Raw genomic sequence first — 21,529 nt, 5'->3', positions numbered from 1 at the left:
CCCAAACCCATGTCCATTGAGTCAATGATGCCATCCAACAATCTCATCCTCTGTCATCCCCTTCTCCTCCTGCCCTCAATCTTTCCCAGCATCAGGGTCTTTTCCAATGAGTCAACTCTTTGCATCAGGTGGCCAAAGTATTGGAGTTTCAGCTTCAGCATCAGTCCTTCCAATGAACACCGAGGACTGATCTCCTTTAGGATGGACTGGTTGGAACTCCTTGCAGTCCAAGGGACTCTCAAGAGTCTTCTCCAACACCACAGTTCAAAAGCATCAATTCTTCTGCACTCAGCTTTCTTTATAGTCCAAGTATCACATCCATACACAACCACTGGAAAAACCATAACCTTGACTAGAGGTACCTTTGTTGACAAAGTAATGTCTCTGCTTTTCAATATGCTGTCTAGGTTGGTCATAACTTTCCTTCCAAGGAATAAGTGTCTTTTAATTTTATAGCTTTTAATTTCATATGCAAGTGTACATTGCATAAATATATAAAGGATCTCATTGATATCTTGTAAATTTGTTGAACAATACTGCTTATTATATTTTACTGACTTCTTTCAAAAACTTAGATTTACAGTTGTCAGAGAAATTATAAGTAGAAAAGTAATACCTCTGAAGATTCATATTATGTAAGGATATATATCCCTATATAAGTGGTTTTATACCACATTAAACAAAATTTCTGGTTTAAATTCATCAAAATCACCTCAAATAAAAATTGAAATAATGCTATATGTATGTTATTTCTACCTTTAAACTTTATCTCTAAAGCCTTTAGTGCCGAGGTCCAGCCCCGGCTGATTCAGGGTATTCGAAGGAGAGACGGCTTCGGCGACCTATTTATTTATTTATCAAAGATATAAAGAATAATAGAATGAGGATAGCTCAGTAGGAAAATTCAGTGGAGAAAAGAAGCTGAGTAGCTTGGTTTATGCAGAAAATCAATATAACCTGTGACACCAGGTTAGCTCTGACCACGGAGGCCGCAGGCGCCCTCTCGAATAGTGGAAGGTGCCCCACCTTAGACACCTTCTCTAGTGGGTCTTAGAAGCCCAGGCAAATAAATGGTTCGCAAAGGATATCCGCGCTCCAGATGGAGACTCAGCTGGAAGTTAAGGGGAAGAATGACATGGGGAGACCAAGCTTTGGTGAGTAAGGCCCGTAGCTTTATTTTCAACAGGGGCTTATATACCCTAAGTTACACATAGAGGATAATAGGGGATGCAAAGTCAGCAGTCTTTGATCCTTATCAAAAACCAGGGTTTCTTTCCTGCAAATTTATCATATACAAATGGTTTAGGTGATTTACATCATCTTCTGGCCAGAAGGCCTATTAACATTTTATGACTCTTGACAAAGACTTATCAACCGTAAGACTTATTTTCTCTAAAAGTAATTATTTTAAGGTTTGGCGTCATCTTCTGAAGGTGTTAGATAAAATTGCATTCCTATAGGGCGGATGTGTAATGGGTTTACAACAAAGGAAAGAATTTATTACCTTAAGGGTCTAAAGTTACTAACACCAAGGCCACTACTTATTTTTTCTACATACCAACTATATTAATTAATACACATTCAAGGATACAATTCAGAGGATGTGGAAACTTGGCAGCAAGCATTGGCTCATCAATGAAATCCTTTACTAGTTTATTCTGACAGTTTCTAACTCTCTGAGAGGCTCTAAGCTATTTGAATATCTTAAGCTTCCCATGCCTCTCGAGGCTGGGAGACTGTAAACAATCGTATGCATAGCTGTAGGAGTCTGGGTAAACTTGTCAGGCAAGTTAGAGAGCCATCTGAGGGGTTTGGATTTAAACACTCCTAATTGCCTAGGAACTTTTATTAATTGGAGCTGTAAGTTAACTCTTTGACAGAGAGAGCGAGATGGTAGTATGGGACAGCCCCCAGTAAAGTCAGAGGTGAGAGCACAAAGCAATAAAGTAGGCAGACTCTGGTTTTTGGGGGTAGATGCTCGAGAATATCCAGGGGGATTCCTGAGGCTTGATCCCGCCTTTGCGTATGCCAAGCCTCCTTCCTCATGACCTTTGTCATGAGTGGAATGCCTCACCGGCTCCTGGCACTGTAGGGAAGCCCTTGTGGAATGCTCCAATGGTTAATTAACATATGGCAAAGGAGGCAAGAATATACAATGGAGAAAAGACACTGTCTTCAATAAGTGGTGCTGGAAAAACTGGACAATTACATGTAAAAGAATGAAACTAGAATGCTCCCTAACACCACACACACAAAAATAACTCAAAATGTCTTAAAGACCTGAATGTAAAAGCTAGACTTTATAAAACTCTTAGAGGAAAACATAGGCAGAAGACTCTTTGCCATAAATCACAGCAAGATCTTTTTTGACCCATCTCCTAGAGTATTGAAAATAAAAATGAACAAATGTAACCTATTTAAATTTAAAAGTTTTGGACAGCAAAGGAAATCATAAGGTGAAAAGACAGCCCTTAGAATGAAAGTCAAATGGGCCATAGGGAGCAACATTATAAACAAAGCTAGTGGAGGTGATGGAATTCCAGTTGGGCTATTTCCAGTCCTAAAAGATGATGCTGTGAAAGTGCTGTGCTCAATATACCAACAAATTTGGAAAACTCAACAGTGGCCACAGGATTGGAAAAGGTCAGCTTTCATTCCAATCCCAAAGAAGAGCAATACCAGAGAATGTTCCAACTACCTCACAACTGCACTCACTTCACATGCTAGCAAAGTAATGCTCACAATTCTCCAAGCTAGGCTACAACAGTACATGAACCGAGAACATCCAGATGTTCAGGCTGGATTTAGAAAAAGCAGAGGAACCAGAGATCAAATTGCCAACATCTGTTGGATCATAGAAAAACCTAGAGAGTTCCAGGAAATATTTATTTCTGCTTCATATACTACCCTAAAGCCTTTTACTATGTGGATCACAACAAACTGGAAAATTCTTAAAGAGATGGGAATACCAGGCCACCTTACCTGGCCTCCTGAGTAATCTGTATGAAAGTCAAGAAGCAACAGTTAGAACCAGAGATGGAACAACAGACTGGTTCTAAATTGGAGAAGGAGTACATCAAGACTATATACTATCACCCTGCTTATTTAACTTACATGCAGAGTACATCATGAGAAATGTTGGGTTGGATAAAGCACAAGCTGGAGCCCAAGAAAATAAAGTCTGTCGCTGCATACATGTTGAGGTTTGACAGTAAACAGCAAAATTCTGTAGAGCAATTATCCTTCAATAAAAAATAAATTTAATAAAAGGCAGAGACATTACTTTGCTAGCAAAGGTCCATCTAGTCAAAGCTATGGTTTTTCCAGTAGTCATGTGTGGATGTGAAAGTTGGACCATAAAGAAAGCTGAGTGCCAAAGAACTGGTGATTTGATCCATGGTGTTAGAGAAGACTCTTGAGAGTGCCTTGGATGCAAGAAGATCCAACCAGTCAATCCTAAAGGAAATCAATTCTGAATATTCATTGGAAGGACTGATGCTGAAGGTGAAGCTCCAAAACTTTAGCTGCCTGATGCGAAGAGCCAACTCATTAGAAAAGACTCTGATGCTGGGAAAGATTGAGGGCAGGAAGAAAAGGGGACGACAGAAGATGAGATGGTTGGATGGCATCATCAAGTTGATGGACAGGAGTTTGAACAAGCTATGGGAAATGGTGAAGAACTGGGAAGCCTGGTGTGCTGTAGTTCAGGGAGTCACAAAGAGTAGGATGTGACTGAGTGACTGAACAATAGCAACAAAAGAATGGGAGAAAATATTTGCAACAAAGCAACTGATAAGGGATTAATCTCCTAAATACACAAACAGCTCATGCAGCTCAATATCAAAAAAATAAACAACCCAAATAATATTAGGTTCAAAATAATAATAGGTTAAAATGTAAACAGACATTTCTCCAAAGAACATATGCACATACCCAACAAACACATGAAAAGACACTCAACATCACTAATTATTAGAGAAATGCAAATCAAAACTCCAATGAGGTATCATCTCACACCAGTCAGAATTTTGTTTTCTGGTTTCTAAGTTGTGTCCAAATGTTTTGAAACCCCATAGACTGGAGCCTACCAGGCTCTTCTGTCCTTGGAATTTTCCAGCAAGTATCCTTGCAGTATCCAGTAAGAATACTGGAGTGAGTTGCCATTTGCTTCTCCAATCTGTCAGAATGGCCATCACCAAAAATCTCCAACCAAACATGCTGGTGATGGTGTGGATAAATGGAAAGCTACATACATTGTTGGTGGGAATGTAAATTGATATAGTCAGTATGGAGAACAGTATTGAGGTTTCTTAAAAAACTGAAAATAGAACTACCGCATGACCTGGACATATACTAAGAGAAAATGATAATTCAAAATGACACATGCACTCTAATATTCACCGAAGCACTATTTACAATAGCTAGCATATGGAAGCAATCTAAATATCCATCAATAGAGGAATGGATAAAGAAGATGTATCACATATATATGATGGAATATTACCCATCCATGAAAATGAATTAAATTGTGCCATTTGCAGAGACATAGGTGGACCTAGAGAATCTCATACAGAGTGAAGATGTCAGAAAGGGAAAGACAAAGATTTCATGTTAACATGTATGTGGACTTTAGAAAAATTGTATAGATAATCGTATTTGCAAAGTAGAAACAGAGATACAGATGTAGAACCAAGATGTAGATGGATACCAAGGGGGAAAGGCAAAGGGGGTGGGGGGATGAATTGGGAGACTGGCATTGACATATATACACTACTATGTATACAACTGGAGAAGGAAATGGCAACCCACTCCAGTATTCTTGCCTGGAGAATCCCATGGACAGAGGAGCCTGGTGGGCTACAGTCCACGGGGTCACAAAGAGTCAGACACGACTGAGTGACCTCACTGTATGTATACAACAGAGAACTAAGGAAAACCTACTGGATAGCACAGGGAACTCTACTTGGTTCTCTATGGAAACCTAAATGGGAAGGAAAAGAGGGGATATACATATCAGCTGAAACCGATACAACAGTCTAAAGCAACTATACTCAAAAAAAAAAAAAAAAAAAAAAAAAAACAAACTTTGGAAAAAACCAACTATTATTTGATGCTGAGATTTACAAACATTAACAATAAAATTATCTTTAGAATTTATATACAATATAAAGTTTCCTATAGCTTGGCTGCCAGTATGTACTCCCTCATGTAAATTCCTACACAAAATACATTAGTTCTGTTTCCCCAAGAAGTAGATAGCCAGATGGAATGAGACATGTAAAGATTTATCGAGGAAAACGACTGTGGAGAATAGGGAGGAAGTTGGATAAACTTCAGACCACAGTGCACATCTGCCTTATGAAGGAGAATGAGGAGGAAGAAGGATGAGTAAGAAAACTCTCACATGATAGTACAGTTCTGAGAAAATTTTGTCCAGGGTAATGGTGAGTGCCTGAGTCAAATTCACCTGCCAGAGCAATCTGGTTTCTCACAGGAAATGTTCAGTGCCAGGATCCTGGTCTACTCAGTAATTAGCTGGGAGCAACTCTGCAGAAGGACAACTTTGTCATAGACGTGGAGCAGCAGTAGCTGGGACTGCTGGTCAACTACTGCTTCCCAAAGCAGGAGATCTGAGTGGCTCATTTCCACGGCTATTCCTCATCATGTATTACATAGGGGGATTTTCTTTCCTGGAGAGGAGGATCTCTCTGATTCCTCTGAAGTGATAGTTTAACTTCCTTTTCTTTGGTGAAGAACTTGAATAGTGTTTGTTGCTTCTTTATTTCACAGGTTGACATTTTTTTCATTATAAAGTACGGAACTTTTCATTATAAAGTATGGAAGAATTCCAATTATGTTTGGGTGCTTAAGATTTATCTCTATTATTTGTTTGAACTTTTGAGTGAACAATTTTATTCCTTTGTCCTCTGCTGATCCTTGTATTCCCATCTTCCTGGTAATCTGCTTAGCTCGAGTTCCCCTTTATTTTATCCTAATTACTATGACTACAATAATTGGGTAGAGAAAATTACTACAATGGTTAAGATCAGATGCCTTCTGTTTCTTTTGTGTTTAATAGATTATTTTATATAAGATATAACAATTATATAATTATATAAATATATATGATTATCATATAATAAATATAAATCATATAAATATATAAAATTATATGATTTTTATTTAATATAATTTATTATAATTATAGACAATTTTTACATCAAAACTAGGATGAAAACCTTAAAAAGTGGTTATATAACTGAATTATATACAACTTGCTTTCCTCCAGCTTCACTGGTGGATCAGACAGTAAAGAATCTTTCTGCAATGCAGGAGACCCGGGTTCAATTCCTGGGTTGGGAAGATTCCCTGGAGAAGAAAATGGCAATGCACTCTAGTATTCTTGGCAGGAAAATTCCATGGACAGAAGAACCTGGTTGGGCATGGGGTTGCAAAGAGTCAGACTGAAATGTGTGACTAACACTTTCACTTTTGTTTTCCTCCAACTGTGTCTAAAAATAAAATACATTTTCCAAGAGAAGTAATCCTTGTTATAACATAAAACTTGGTTGTATTGATATTTAAAGATCTCTGGATTTATAATGATGCATGCATTATAAAAATGCATGACTTTTATTGTTCATTGTTTTAATTGCCATAAGATTATGTCATGGCACATATCAAAAAAAAGAGTTACTGTTAATTTCTTATAAGCTTTAAACTGAAAAAAGAACCATATAACTCCTTTTCTATGAAATATGTTTTATCCAATTTGAAAATGTGGCTGAAGTATAATTTACTTACAGCTGGGTGATTTGTAGTTATTTATCAGTTGGGACCTTCTTCACATTTATTAAAGCAATATATTTAATAAATTCTCAACAAATTCTGCACTGGGAAGAATATGGATAATTTTCTATCCAGTGAAAATTAGGTATCTTCATCTTAGGAAACATTTTACCCAAAGCTAAAATATAATTTGGATTTTATACTTTTCTTAATTTTTCTTTATTATTTTAAGTATCTTATGCGAATCCTCATTGTAATTTTGTTCCAAGTTTGCCTGCTTTTAAACCAGTTAAGTCAGCAGTAATCAACTGTAATTTTTTTGTATTTTTATATGTATTAGTTGTGATGATATATGATCTAACTCCAAATCTGCTTTCCCTTTTACATAAAGTCATGTTTAAATTTAGCATAATAAAATTCAAATTTCCTTTATAATGAACAATAACTGAGTATAATTCAACTATTAAGATGTAGGGAAAGAAATGTATAAAATTCAGGATGATTTCATTAAAGTGCAACTTGTGTGTTTTTCTTTTCGATTGGCTAAAACATAGATGTGAGGCTGGAACATCCAACTTGAACTTGAGGCAATATGAGGTTTGCCCAGTGGAGCAAATAAAGTTATATCCTTTAGGGCTTTGTGGAACATAGCCTTTAATATCGGCTCTGAAGTTATCTTTTCTCTCAACAAATAGTAATGAATTGAAGCTAATATACTTTATTCTCCTATCTTCATTTTCATTTTGTATACCTATCTTAAATATGTCTATCAGAATAAATATTGATTAAAAGTACAGACTTGGAGCCAGACTTCTAAAATTAATTTCTGCTGTAACATGTAATAGCTATAAAAACTTGGGCAAGATATTATACCTACTGTGTCTCAGGTTTCTCATTGAAAAAATAAAATTAACACTAATAACCAACTCATTAAATTGGTGTAAATATTTAAAATATTGCTTTGCACATATTAGTTTCTTCTTTTTCTTTCTCCCCCATTCTCTTCTTTCTCTTCGTTCTTATTCTTATTCAGCAGTTGTTTTCAAAATATATTGGTATACAAAATGATCAAATTTATAATATGAAGAGTATATAGATGACATAAATTTTGATAACTTCTATTAACTTCTTTGGGTATTTCTAGTTATTCATTTATTTAGTTATCCAAGAAATACTATTGAAAACTTAATGTGTAATACATTTATTAACAGAAAATTAAATTGGAAAAATAATTGTCTTGTACTACTTTCTTAGAGTTTTACAAAGAAAGTAAGAGCTTTTTCTGATTAATATGTTTTGCATTTTCTGCAATGAATAAATATATGTATGCATATATAGGTAACACAACATTAAAAGACTGTGCATGCATTTTAAATTGAATTTTTATTAAATTACATTAAAATTCACATGCGAAAATTGTTCTTAAATTGATTGTTTTTTGCTACCACACTCTTATGCCAGAAATAATCTAATTTAGCTCAGTTCAGTCACTCAGTCATGTCCAACTCTTTGCAACCCTGTGAAACTCAGCACACCAGGCAACCCTGTCCATCACCAACTCCCGGAGTCCACTCAAACCCATGTCCATTGAGTCAGTGATGCCATCCAACAATCTCATCCTTTGTCCTCCCCTTATTCTCCTGTCCTCAATCTTTCCCAGCATCAGGGTCTTTTCCAATGAGTCAACTCTTTGTATGAGGTGGCCAAATTATTGGAGTTTCAACTTCAACATCAGTCCTTCCAGTGAATACCCAGAACTGATCTCCTTTAGGATGGACTGATTGGATCTCCTTGCAGTCCAAGGGACTCTCAAGAGTCTTCTCCAACACCACAGTTCAAAAGCATCAATTCTTTGGTGCTCAGCTTTCTTCACAGTCCAACTCTCACATCCATACATGACCACTGGAAAAACCATAGCCTTGACTAGAGGTACCTTTGTTGACAAAGTAATGTCTCTGCTTTTCAATATGCTGTCTAGGTTGGTCATACCTTTCCTTCTCAGGAGTAAATGTCTTTTAATTTCATGGCTACAATCACCATCTGCAGTGATTTTGGAGCCCAGAAAAATAAAGTCAGCCACTGTTTCCACTGTTTCCACATTTATTTGCTATGAAGTGATGGGACTGGTTGCCATGATCTTAGTTTTCGAATGTTGAGCTTTAAGCCAACTTTTTCACTCTCCTCTTTCACTTTCATCAAGAAGCTTTTTAGTTCCTCTTAAGTTTCTGCCATAAGGGTGGTGTCATCTGCATATCTGAGGTTATTGATATTTCTCCCGGAAATCTTGATTCAAGTCTGTGCTTCCTCCAGCCCAGTATTTCTCATGATGTACTCTGCATATAAGTTAAATAAGCAGGGTGACAATATACAGTCTTGATGTACTCCTTTTCCTATTTGGAACCAGTCTGTTGTTCCTTGTCTGATTCTAACTGTTGCTTCCTGACCTGCATATAGGTTTCTCAAGAGGCAGGTCAGGTGGCCTGGTATCCCATCTCTTTCAGAATTTTCCACAGTTTATTGTGATCCACACAGTCAAAGATTTGGCATAGTCAATAAAGCAGAAAGAGATGTTTTTCTGGAACTCTCTTGCTTTTTCGATGATCCAGTGTATGTTGGCAATATGATCTCTGGTTCCTCTGCCTTTTCTAAAACCAGCTTGAACATCTGGAATTTCACGGTTCATGTATTGCTGAAGCCTGGCTTGGAGAATTTGAGCATTACTTTACTAGCATGTGAGATGACTGCAATTGTGCGGTAGTCTGAGCATTCTTTGGCATTGACTTTCTTTGGGATTGGAATGAAAATTGACCTTTTCCAGTCCTGTGGCTACTGCTGAGTTTTCCAGATTTGCTGGCATATTGCGTACTGCACTTTCACAGGATCATCTTTCAGGATTTGAAATAGCTCAACTGGAATTCCATCACCTCCACTAGCTTTGTTCGTAGTGATGCTTTCTAAGGCCCACTTGACTTCACGTTCCAGGATGTGTGGCTCTAAGGTGAGTGATCACACCACAGTGATTGTCTGGGTTGTGAAGATCTTTTTTATACAGTTCTTGTATTTTGCCACCTCTTCTTAATATCTCCTGCTTCTGTTAGGTCCCTACCATTTCTGTCCTTTATTGAGCCCATCTCTACATAAAATGTTCCCTTGGTATCTCTAATTTTCTTGACGAAACCTCTATTGTTTTCCTTTATTTCTTTGCAGTGATCACTGAGGAAGGCTTTCTTATCTCTCTTTGCTATTCTTTGGAACTCTGCATTTCCTTTTCTCCTTTGCTTTTCACTTCCCTTTTTTTCATAGCTATTTGTAAGGCCACTTCAGACAACCATTTGCTTTTTTGCATTTCTTTTTCTTGGGGATGGTCTTAATCCCTGTCTCCTGTACAATGTCACAAACCTCTGTCCATAGTTCATCAGGCACTCTGTCTAACATATTTAGTCCCTTAAATCTATTTTTCACTTCCACTGTATAGTCATAAGGGATTTGATGTAGGTCATACCTGAATGGTCTAGTGGTTTTCCCCACTTTCTTCAATTTAAATCTGAATTTGGAAATAAGGCGGAGAAGGCAATGGCACCCCACTCCAGTACTCTTGCCTGGAAAATCCATGGATGGAGGATCCTGGTAGGCTGCAGTCCATGGAGTCGCTAGGAGTCAGACACGACTGAGCGACTTCATCTTCACTTTTCTCTTTTATGCACTGGAGAAGGAAATGGCAACCCACTCCAGTATTCGTGCCTGGAGAATCCCAGGGACAGCGGAGCCTGGTGGCCTGCCATCTATGGGGTCGCACAGAGTTGGACACGACTGAAGCGACTTAGCAGCAGTAGCAGCATTTGGAAATAAGGAGTTCATGATCTGAGCCACAGTCAGCTCCCAGTCTTGTTTTTGCTGACTGTATAGAGCTTCCCCATCTTTGGCTGCAGAGAATATAATCAATCTGATTTCCTTGCTGACCATCTGGTGATGTCCATGTGTAGAGTCTTCTCTTGTGTTGTTGGAAGAGGGTGTTTGCTATGACCAGTGCATTCTCTTGGCAGAACTCTATTAACCTTTGCCCTGCTTCATTCTGTACTCCAAGGCCAAATTTGCCTATTACTCCAGGTGTTTCTTGACTTCCTACTTTAGCATTCCAGTCCTCTATAATGAAAAGGACATCTTTTTGAGGGTGTTAGTTCTATAAGGGCTTGTAGGTCTTCATAGAACTATTCAACTTCAGCTTCTTCAGCGTTACTGGTCAGGGCATAGACTTGGATTATCATGATATTGAATGGTTTGTCTTGGAAATGAATTGGTTATATGTTAAACTTAAAAATAAAAGAGAAAGCTTTAGAAACTAAAGTGACAATAGTCTGCACTTTTAAAAATGTAGGGCTTCTGGTTTAACTTAATCATAGCCTATTTGGATGTCTTATTTATTTAAAATTCAGAAAACACAGCTGTTAGATATGTGTCTTCTTCACTCCATTCCTTAAGGACATACTGCTTATCACATGTCTCATCAAAATTACTCTGGTAAGCCATTATGAGATATATCCTCGTTTTTGTACTTTTAAGCGCATTTTATTTTTCTATCAGACCTTCAACAGGTAGACATATTTGTTTTTACTTTTATAATAAAGTATCCCTAAAATATAGATATGATGCATGATACTAAAGTAATGTATTTTTAATAATAGTATTATACATTATTAAAATAATTATTCCTAGATTTTTAAAATATCATTATAAAGAAATTCATTTTTTCATATTACAGAGGAAAACTAGTTGTGATCATGCTTATATAAAAGCATAAATCATATTTTATTTGAAGTATATAGTTTTATTGTAGTGCATATGAAATAACTTGGTTGAAATAACTAGGATGAGAAGGAAAGAAACTTATTGGCCAGTCTGTGTATATTTCCTTATCATGCTTAAAAAGTGGTTTGAAAGTGCTTTATTGACAATCTATGGCAAATGTGGTCCCATCGCTTCATGGCAAATAGATGGGGAAACAGTGGAAACAGTCAGACTTTATTTTGCTGGGCTTCAAAATCACAGATGGTGATTGCAGCCATGAAATTAAAAGACACTTACTCCTTGAAAGAAAAGTTATGACCAACCTAGACAGCATATTCAAAAGCAGAGACATTACTTTGCCAACAAAGGTCCATCTAGTCAAGGCTATGGTTTTTCCAGTGGTCATGTATGGATGTGAGAGTTGGACTGTGAAGAAGCCTGAGCACCAAAGAATTGATGCTTTTGAATTGTGGTATTGGAGAACACTCTTGAGAGTCCCTTGGACTGCAAGGAGATCCAACCAGTCCATTCTAAAGGAGATCAGCCCTGGGTGTTCTTTGGAAGGAATGATGCTAAAGTGGAAACTCCAGTACTTTGGCCACCTCATGTGAAGAGTTGACTCATTGGAAAAGACTCTGATGCTGGGAGGGATTGGGGGCAGGAGGAGAAGGGGACGACAGAGGATGAGATGGCTGGATGGCCTCACCTACTCGATGAACATGAGTTTTAGTGAACTCCGGGAGCTGGTGATGGACAGGGAGGCCTGGCGTGGTGCAATACATGGGGTCACAAAGAGTCGGACACGACTGAGCGACTGAACTGAACTAAACTGATGGAAAATTGCATGTAAAAAATTAATATTAAACTGATGCTTAAAGATACAAACGAATGAAAACACTGCTCTACACATTCAAAGATTAGATCATGTTTTTTCTATTCTTCTGTTTCTCTCTCAATTAAATTAAACTTTCAAAACCTGTTCCTCCTAAAAGAGAGAGAGAAAAAAAAAGATGGCCCTATAAACAAATCCATTCAATAGTTACATTACAAAAAAAGAAAAAAGAAAAAAAAAATACAAGGTGGAGCAACTTTTGGATTAAAATGGAGTCAATTTCTTCTACTTTCCTTTATACTTATTGCCAAAGCCAGAGACACATGAAAATTCATTAAAAGTACTAAATGTAAGACCCAGAAAAAAAAATGCCAGCAATTGTGATAAATATCAACTAAATATAAATTACATTTATAAAAGCCTACAGGAAATGTATGAAACAACTGTAGCCCTGCATGACTGAAAGAGAAGGTGGGCTCACGAGTTGTTTTCTACCACTTGCCCTGCTTCAGAGAAATACAGTTATGTCAAACAGAAAACTTGTGCTCTCTCCTCTTTCCTGTTGCTAATCTTCATAAAGACTGTTCAAGGTGACTTTTCTAGTCTTGTCTCAAACACCACTTTTACAGTTTTCATAGAATGCAATTCCTACAAATTAATATGGCAAAAAATATAAAGTTTAGTGATACCACATTGCATCCTGCAATGGGTAAAATTTAGCAATAAATTTCTGTAGAAATATAAGAGGTGGGAAAAATCTGGATTGAAATGTGTGGTCAGGATTGCACAAACTCACTCTGTCTGCCTTTCAGTGCTGGAGACTCAGGCAGTGAGGAAAGGAGATAATTATTTTTGGTACAACAGACACTTTAGAAACTGTGTTGCATATTACCCAGCTTTCCATGAGTATGTCTGAAAAAGGCATCAGCCTTACTTAAGAGCATGGTGAGTGGAGCCAAAAACAAACAACAAAATAGATAACTCCTATGAACTTTGCCATTCCATAAGCATGTGACTTGACTATACTTCTTCTGGATAAAATTATAAAGGGTAAAGGGAAGTAAACAAATTTCTGATAGAACATGACAGGATACAAGCTGCAAAACTTCTGAAAGACACAAGAGAGCCTTCTTTACAAGGTTCTAGGTCCATGGGGCCAGCGGTCTGCACAGCGGCATCCTCAGCACCTACCGCAGGACTGGGTCCCCAGGATGCACTAAGTGAATGTCCGCGCGATGTGTAAGGATCAACAATGACTGTGGGAGAGAAAGGAGATGAATGGTGGATGTAAGCTTTAGTGAATATGGAAAATAAGAAACAGAGTGAGACTGTAGATCAAGTGATTCAATCCTAGATGACAGCGAGAATAATGCTACCAAAAATGCAACATGGCTGCTGGAGAGAATGTGTGACTGGAAAATAAATTTTATAATATGAATATTTAATGATAAACACTAATACCACGGTTAAATGTGAGGTGTCTCTATGGTAAGGAGTCCACTTGCCAATGCAGGAGACATCAGTTTGATCCTTGGGTTGGGAAGATCCCTGGGAAAAGGAAATGACAATCCAATACAGTATTATTGCCTGGGAAATCCCATGGACAGAGGAGCCTGGTGGGCTACAGTCCATGGGATTGCAAAAGAATCTGACATAACTTAGTGACTAAAGCAACAAAAAAACAAAAAATGCCATCATTATCTAATTTAAAGGGAGCGTTTAATTTTGGGGGGATAGTTTTGTTTCATGTAGTTTGATAATATCTTATAATAGGAACAAGAAAAAATATTCTAGATAATAGTTTAGCCTTTACTGTATGAGATAAGAAGTTAACCTCTCAGAGAAATGAGTAAATTTCATAATAAAGTAAAAGAATGATGTCAATAAGAAAAGTTTAAGACTGGAGAACTTGGGATATAATAATGGCAGCTGACCTGGAGCCTGACTGACCATAAGTATCTCTTAATTGTCACATGCGTGCATGTATGCTCAGATGCTCAGCTCTGAGACCTCATGGGCTGTGGCCCTCCAGTTTCCTCTGTACATGGAATTTCCCAGGCAAGAACACTGGAGTGGGTTTCCATTTCCTATTTCAAACTCACATAGGGAAAGGCAAAACTGAATGTAAATCATCATTCCAGTGAAATATAAAATGATACCATACATAAATTTGAAGCCAAAATGTAAAACTTTCATGTTCTTTGATTTTAATAATGATTTTATACATTGTAATCATGAGTATTTTAAATTATATCATCCATCCTATGAGGTTTATCAATCACAAGTGAATATTTTTATAATGGTTCTAGCTTGAAGTAACTCTATAGAATATCACCTTTTAAAAATATGCTTTTATTGATTTTAATTTTAACAACTCAATACCTTCCTTACTCAGAGAAAATAAATATTTAAAACTGTGAGTCAATTATAGGGAAAAAGAACATTGTCTACATGGAATGTAAGTTAATGCTCATCACAGACAATGCACTGAGTAAATAAATGTAAAACTCTTAAAATACTATTTGTATTAACTTACTCTATCCTAAACAGATAGCATGGAACTAAGCTTGCAAGACTGAATTTATTATCCTTTTTCTCTCAATAAGTATGGCCAACTGGTGTTGTTAAACTGTTCATTGCTTCAGAGAGGCATGAGTTATAATGGTGACTTTGCAACTTGTTACTTTTATCATTCCCAGTTTTGATCTGTTGTATAGAACTTATTAATACCTCACAGTGTAGTTTGAGGACAGAATAGGGTAGAACCGAGTGCCATTATTTTTTCAGTGACTTGGAGAGTCCCTGACACACTCACACAAAGTAAATGAAGGCAGAAATACTTTTTTTTCTTGGCGTATAGGTAACTTTAACAGAGTAAAAAACTTAGTACTCTCTGATGAAATTGAAATACCCATGCATTTTCTCTAATGTGTACTAAGTCCTTAAACATCCTGCATGTTTGAAATACCATCTAACAAATACATTTTTGTTTGTTTAGAATGTGGATATTTCTGCTAAAAAGCATTGCTTTTATAATAGCACCATTTAAGTCTAACATTTCACAATGAATGAACTTGAACAGCATGAGTGGTTAACCATTCCCTTCTCCCGAGTCTCTTCCCAGCCCCAGAATCAAACCTGGGTCTCGATTGCAGGCAGATGGATTCTTTACTGTCTGAGCCACCAGAAAGCTCAATTTATCTATTAAAAATGTTTAGATATACATACAGTTTTGTCAGAACCTACACATTAACAATTAAATTATCACTATAAATCAGTTTTCTTAACCTATTGCAATTTATATTCTCTTCAAATAAGTAAATATTTTATAACTCTTTGCCTTAGTTTAAAAAAGCTAATTAATAAAGGAAATGTTACTTTTTAAAAAATTATATATTTCTCAGAATTAATTTTGTGGTGCAAATACAGGAATCCCTCCTAAGTTTGAAAATCTTTTAGTTTTTAGTTCTTTCTTGAAATTGTGAAAAATGTAATAGAAATTAATGATGTACAGTTTTGATGTTCCTCAAGAAGCAAGGTGTTTCTAGATTTTAATCTGTTGTCTCTTCTGCAATAGACTCTTATCTCCATGTTTGCATAGCCTCCTGTGACTCTAAAAACATCAGGAAACTATGATTAGAAACACAACAGTTCTGTTATATTTACAGTTTAAATATATAATGGCAGAGGTGTTGATCATTAAGTAAGCATATCAACAACTATCTTTAAAGTAATGCTAAATATTTAATGTGTGTGTTCTATAGTTTTCTAATTTCTATTTCATCAAAGAATATTAAGTTTTAACTGAAGTATTTTTTATTTGGATGATGAATATCTCATTTGCACACAGAAAAAAGACTGATGTATTGAATCAAAAAATAAAATAGTAAGTTATTTTCACCTAAAAAATTTACAACGCTTGATGTGAGTGATATAAAGAGGAAAAGGTGTTTTTTCTTTTATAACTTCTATAAAAATAAGAAACTTTTTGAGAATACATTATGAAGTGTTTTCAGTTCCGAGCAGAAAGAATTCCTCTGTTTTAATAATCTTCAAAAAGGAAATGAGAAGGGACAGAAGTGGCCATAGGAGATATTATCCCATCAGGAATTTTCATCTGCCAGAAGTGGAACTTATGAAATAGTGACTTGGTGTGAAATCATACATCTGAATGTTGCTTTAAGTGAATAGAAAACATTCTATTTTTTCTAGTCTTATATGTACTCTATGCTCATTCTCTTTAAAGAAAAGGGGTCAAATCTCTTTTTATATTCTGTAATATAAGATTTTAAAATCCCAATAAAATGGTAACATAAAATTCTATCTTCATTTGGTTTTTATTTCTGCCAGTATTATGTATATGTAAACTTAGTAGGTGTAATGTAGAATATGAAGAAAAAAATACTACTACTCAGGCTATAGAAAATGAATTTTGCATATGAGTGTTTATAATCCTAAGAACACAAAACACTCATATCCATTTCCTCTGCCTTGGCTCACACTCTCTTCTCCATAATTAAGAATTTTGCTCCTAAAATTATTGCTTCTCCTTCCCACATCACCAAATTCTGCATCATTCAGAACATATTTCACCAGCAAATAAAATGCATAATAGAAACATTGTCAAACTCCTTTGATCCCATGTGCCAGTTCAACCCAAGATTTTCTCACATCTTTTTCCACTTCTAGGAGAATTTCTCAAAACTGTCATCCATGCTCTTAGATTCAAACATTTCACCACTTTATATTGTTTTTAACTTATTCCAGTTGGACTTCTTTCTTCTCAACTGAAAATCTCCTGTTGAAGTCCTCTTGCTTCTCCTTTTATCTCTTTTCTTTCTACACTCTCTGCTAAAGTGGACCTATATCAATGTTTTCAGTTCAGTTCAGTCGGTCAGTCATGTCTGACTTTGCGACCCCATAGACTGCAGTACGCTAGGCTTCCCTGTCTATTACCAGCTCCCAGAGCTTGCTCAAACTCCAGTCCATTGAGTTGGTGATGCCATCCAACCATCTCATTTTCTGTTGTCCCCTTTTCCTCCTGCCTTCAATCTTTTCCAGCATCAGGGTCTTTTCAGTGAGTTAGCTCTTCGCATCAGGTGGCCAAAGTATTGAAGTTTCAACTTTAGCATCAGTCCTTCCAATATTCATTCAGGGTTGATTTCCCTTAGGATTGACTGGTTCGATCTCCTTGCAGTTCAAGGGACTCTCAAGAGTCTTCTCCAACACCACAGTTCAAAAGCATCAATTCTTTGGTGCACAGATTTCTTTATAGTCCAACTCTCACATTCATACATGACTACTGGAAAAGCCATAGGTTTGACTAGACGGACCTTTGTTGGCAAAAAGCATCAATTCTTTGGTGCACAGATTTCTTTATAGTCCAACTCTCACATTCATACATGACTACTGGAAAAGCCATAGGTTTGACTAGATGGACCTTTGTTGGCAAAGTAATGTCTCTGCTTTTTAATATGCTGTCTAGGTTGATCATAACTTTTCTTCCAAGAAGGAAGCATCTTAATTTCATGACTGCAGCCATCATCTACAGTGTTTTTGGAGCCCAAGAAAATAAAATCTCTCACTGTTTCCATTGTTTGCCTATTTATTTGCCATGAAATTATGGGACCAGATGCCATGATATTAGTTTTTTGAATGTTGAGCTTTAAGCCATATTTTAAAATTCATCTATTTGCTTGTGACTCTCAAACCTATGTCTTCAAGAAATTTTTACACTTCATACAGTAAGTGTAAATTAATTATAATAAACACAGTTGTCATATTTGGTTTTTAAGCTTTATTCAAGTATGTGCTAAAAAAGTCTTTCCTTGATCAGTCACCCTAAACTAACATCCACTGTCATTCTTTATTCTATTATGCTGTTTTATCAATTTTTGCAGGAGTTTTATCACTATTTGTTTTTTATTACAGGATTAGATATTTATTTTCTGTATTGGTCTTCACTATTATTTATTTCTCTGAGTCAATTTTTTGTATAATCAGAATGTAGGTACATGACAATTAGAGAATCTGTTTTGTTCACCCCTGTAATACCACCACTAAAAAATACTAGAAAATACAGAAAAAAGTGCTCAATAAGTTTTAACAAATAAATAAATTTACCTTTTGTATTAGCTCTCAAATTTCTTCCAACTTATTAAAAATAAAGAACAAATTTGAAACATGGTTTAAAGCCTGTTTATAACTCTTCAACTCCTCTCCGTATATCCTCTTGCCTCATTTACTACTTTTCAACTACCCTGATCTTATTTGTAATGCTAAATACACTAAACAAATTCACATATCAGAATCTTTGTCTGGATTATTATTGTCACATCATTGTCTCCTTTCAATCATTAGCTGGAAATTTTTCTATGTTATTCAGAACAACATATCTTAGACCCACTTTGGTATATTACTGGAATTCAGTTGTTATTATTAGAATAAATTAATTGTTGAATATATGGTTTAATTAGACTATTTAATAAGCTGGTGAAGAGTAAGTGGTGAACTTAAGAAAACTTCCTGATGAAAACCAATTTGGCGGATGTGAAAAACAAAAGTAAGTGCTTTTCAATAAAAAGTATTAACTCCTGTGATTTAAAATACATCCAGTGTATTGATTACTCCAACATCTATATATCAGCTTAGTTTTCTCTACTATTTATTTCCTCTGTTACCTAGTGAACAATTTACACTGTATATCTAGACTCCAATTTATCTAAAATCCATCTCATTAGCTTCCTCCTGAAATTTGCTATTCTATTCTGCCAATAGTTGCATGTTACTTTCCCAGGGAACAAAACTCTAAAAAAGAGATTTATTGACAGAGATCAACATACAAGTTCTGCTGAATGCATGCTGAACTGCTGAAGAGTGTCCAAATTCAGTTCAGATGTTATGCCCTAAGCAGCGAAGGTAAAAGAAAGCTTCTGCTCCCAAAACAAGTAGATATACAGCAGGAAACCTCAGCATCCTCACCATTAAATAAGATCACTCTCACATTCCAATACCAGTTGAAAAGTAGTAGCTTGAAATAAATGTATTTTATTAAGATCAGTTTAGTTCAGTCACTCAATCATGTCTGACTCTTTACGACCCCATGAATTGCAGCACACCAGGCCTCCCTGTCCATCACCAACTCCCGGAGTCCACCCAAACCCATGTCCATCGAGTCAGTGATGCCATCCAACCATCTCATCCTCTGTCGTCCCCTTCTCCTCCTTCCCTCAATCTTTCCCAGCATCATGGTCTTTACAGATGAGTCAGCTCTTCGCATGAGGTGGCCAAAGTACTGGAGTTTCAGCTTCAGCATCAGTCCTTCCAATGAACACCCAGGGCTGATCTCCTTTAGAATGCACCGGTTGGAACTCCTTGCAGTCCAAGGGACTCTCAAGAGTCTTCTCCAACACCACAGTTCAAAAGCATCAATTCTTTGGTGCTCAGCTTTCTTTATAGTCCAACTCTCACATCCATACATGACCACTGGAAAAACTATAGCCTTGACTAGATGAACCTTTGTTGGCAAAGTAATGTCTCTGCTTTTTAATGTGCTGTCTAGGTTGGTCATAACTTTTCTTCAAAGGAGTAAGCGTCTTTTAATTTCATTGCTGCAGTCACCATGTGCAGTGATTTTGGAGCCCAAAAGATAAAGTCTGACACTGTTTCCACTGTTTCCCCATCTATTTCCCATGAAGTGGTGAGACCAGATGCCATGATCTTAGTTTTCTGAATGTTGAGCTTTAAGCCAACTTTTTCACTCTTCTCTTTCACATTCATCAAGAGGCTCTTTAGTTCCTCTTCACTTTCTGCCATAAGGATTGTGTCTTCTGCATATCTGAAGTTATTGATATTTCTCCCAACAATCTTGATTCCAGCTTGTGCTTCCTCCAGCCCAGCATTTCTCATGATGTACTCTACATATTTCATGCTTTTATAAGAAAATGTTTCAATAAGTAACCATGGGCTTCCCTAGTGGCTCAGATGGAAGGAATCCTCCTGCAGTGCTGGAGACTTGGGTTCAATCCCTGGGGGCAAAGATCCCCTGGAGGAAGGCATGCAACCCATTCCAGTATTCCTGCCTGGAGAATCCCCATGGACAGAGGAATCTATGGGGTTACAGTCCATGGGGTTGCAAGAGTCGGACACAACAGCTATTAAGCACAGCACACAAAGGGGTAGAAAAGTAGATTTTAGGGTATAAGTGTTAATTACATCCTCAGAAACTGAAGAGTTGAAGTGTCCCTTGTGGAAAATTAGGGAAACTTATTTTTTGTTCTATGGAAAAAAAGGACAAATAATTGCAATGGCAGGGTGAATTGCCTGATTAGGCAAATACTGAGATGATATGGAATTGAGAACCATATACAGTAAAGCATGTTATAGAAATTTCTTACAGGAGGGAAGTAACGATTGTAATTGTTGCTCTTTAAAGTCCTGTTTAAATCAATGTTTGTTGTTTGAATATAAATATGTCTTCTATTCTTACCACCATTTCATTCAATACAGTCTTTCACATTTAAATCTCTCCTGAGGGGACGTGTGTGTTTGTGTGTAGGTGTGTTTCTGTGAGTGAATTTTTTATATGTGAAAGCACAATGAAACAAAAATAACAACTGTCTGATATGGAAATAATTGCTAAATGGAGGCAATTCATTGTTATTTGGAGTCAGCTCTAGATGAGAAAGAAAATGCAAAGCCTTCTAGGAGTTTAAGAATGCTAAAAAATAGGACCTTGGAATTCCACTCTACATACATGTTTAGTTATTTCTCAGGACATCCAGCCTTGGTGCAAATCTCCCTTTTTAAATTGTGAACTGCTGGAATCAGATAATATATTTTATTCAGACATTGTAGGATTTGCATTTATTGGAACAAGTTCTCTAGAGTATAAACAGAAGACTTTGTTTTTTTAAATCTTTGCCCCTCACTGGTGTTTTTTTTTTTTTGTTGTTGTTGTTTGTTTGTTTGCTTGCATTTAGTTTCTTAGATTATATCCTTCCATCTCTGCTGTTGAAAACTAAGGCCAGTTAATGTTTAGTTGTCTACTGTTTTGTAACGGGTTGTCCCAAACTTAGTGGTTTAAAATAACAATATTTATTACATCACCATTTCTGTGCGATA

This window comes from Bos taurus, chromosome 5 (assembly GCF_002263795.3).
Source record: "Bos taurus isolate L1 Dominette 01449 registration number 42190680 breed Hereford chromosome 5, ARS-UCD2.0, whole genome shotgun sequence".
In the NCBI taxonomy this organism is placed as follows: Eukaryota; Metazoa; Chordata; class Mammalia; order Artiodactyla; family Bovidae; genus Bos; species Bos taurus.
The sequence above is the reverse complement of the archived record's forward strand: the minus strand, read 5'-3'. Positions refer to the sequence as shown.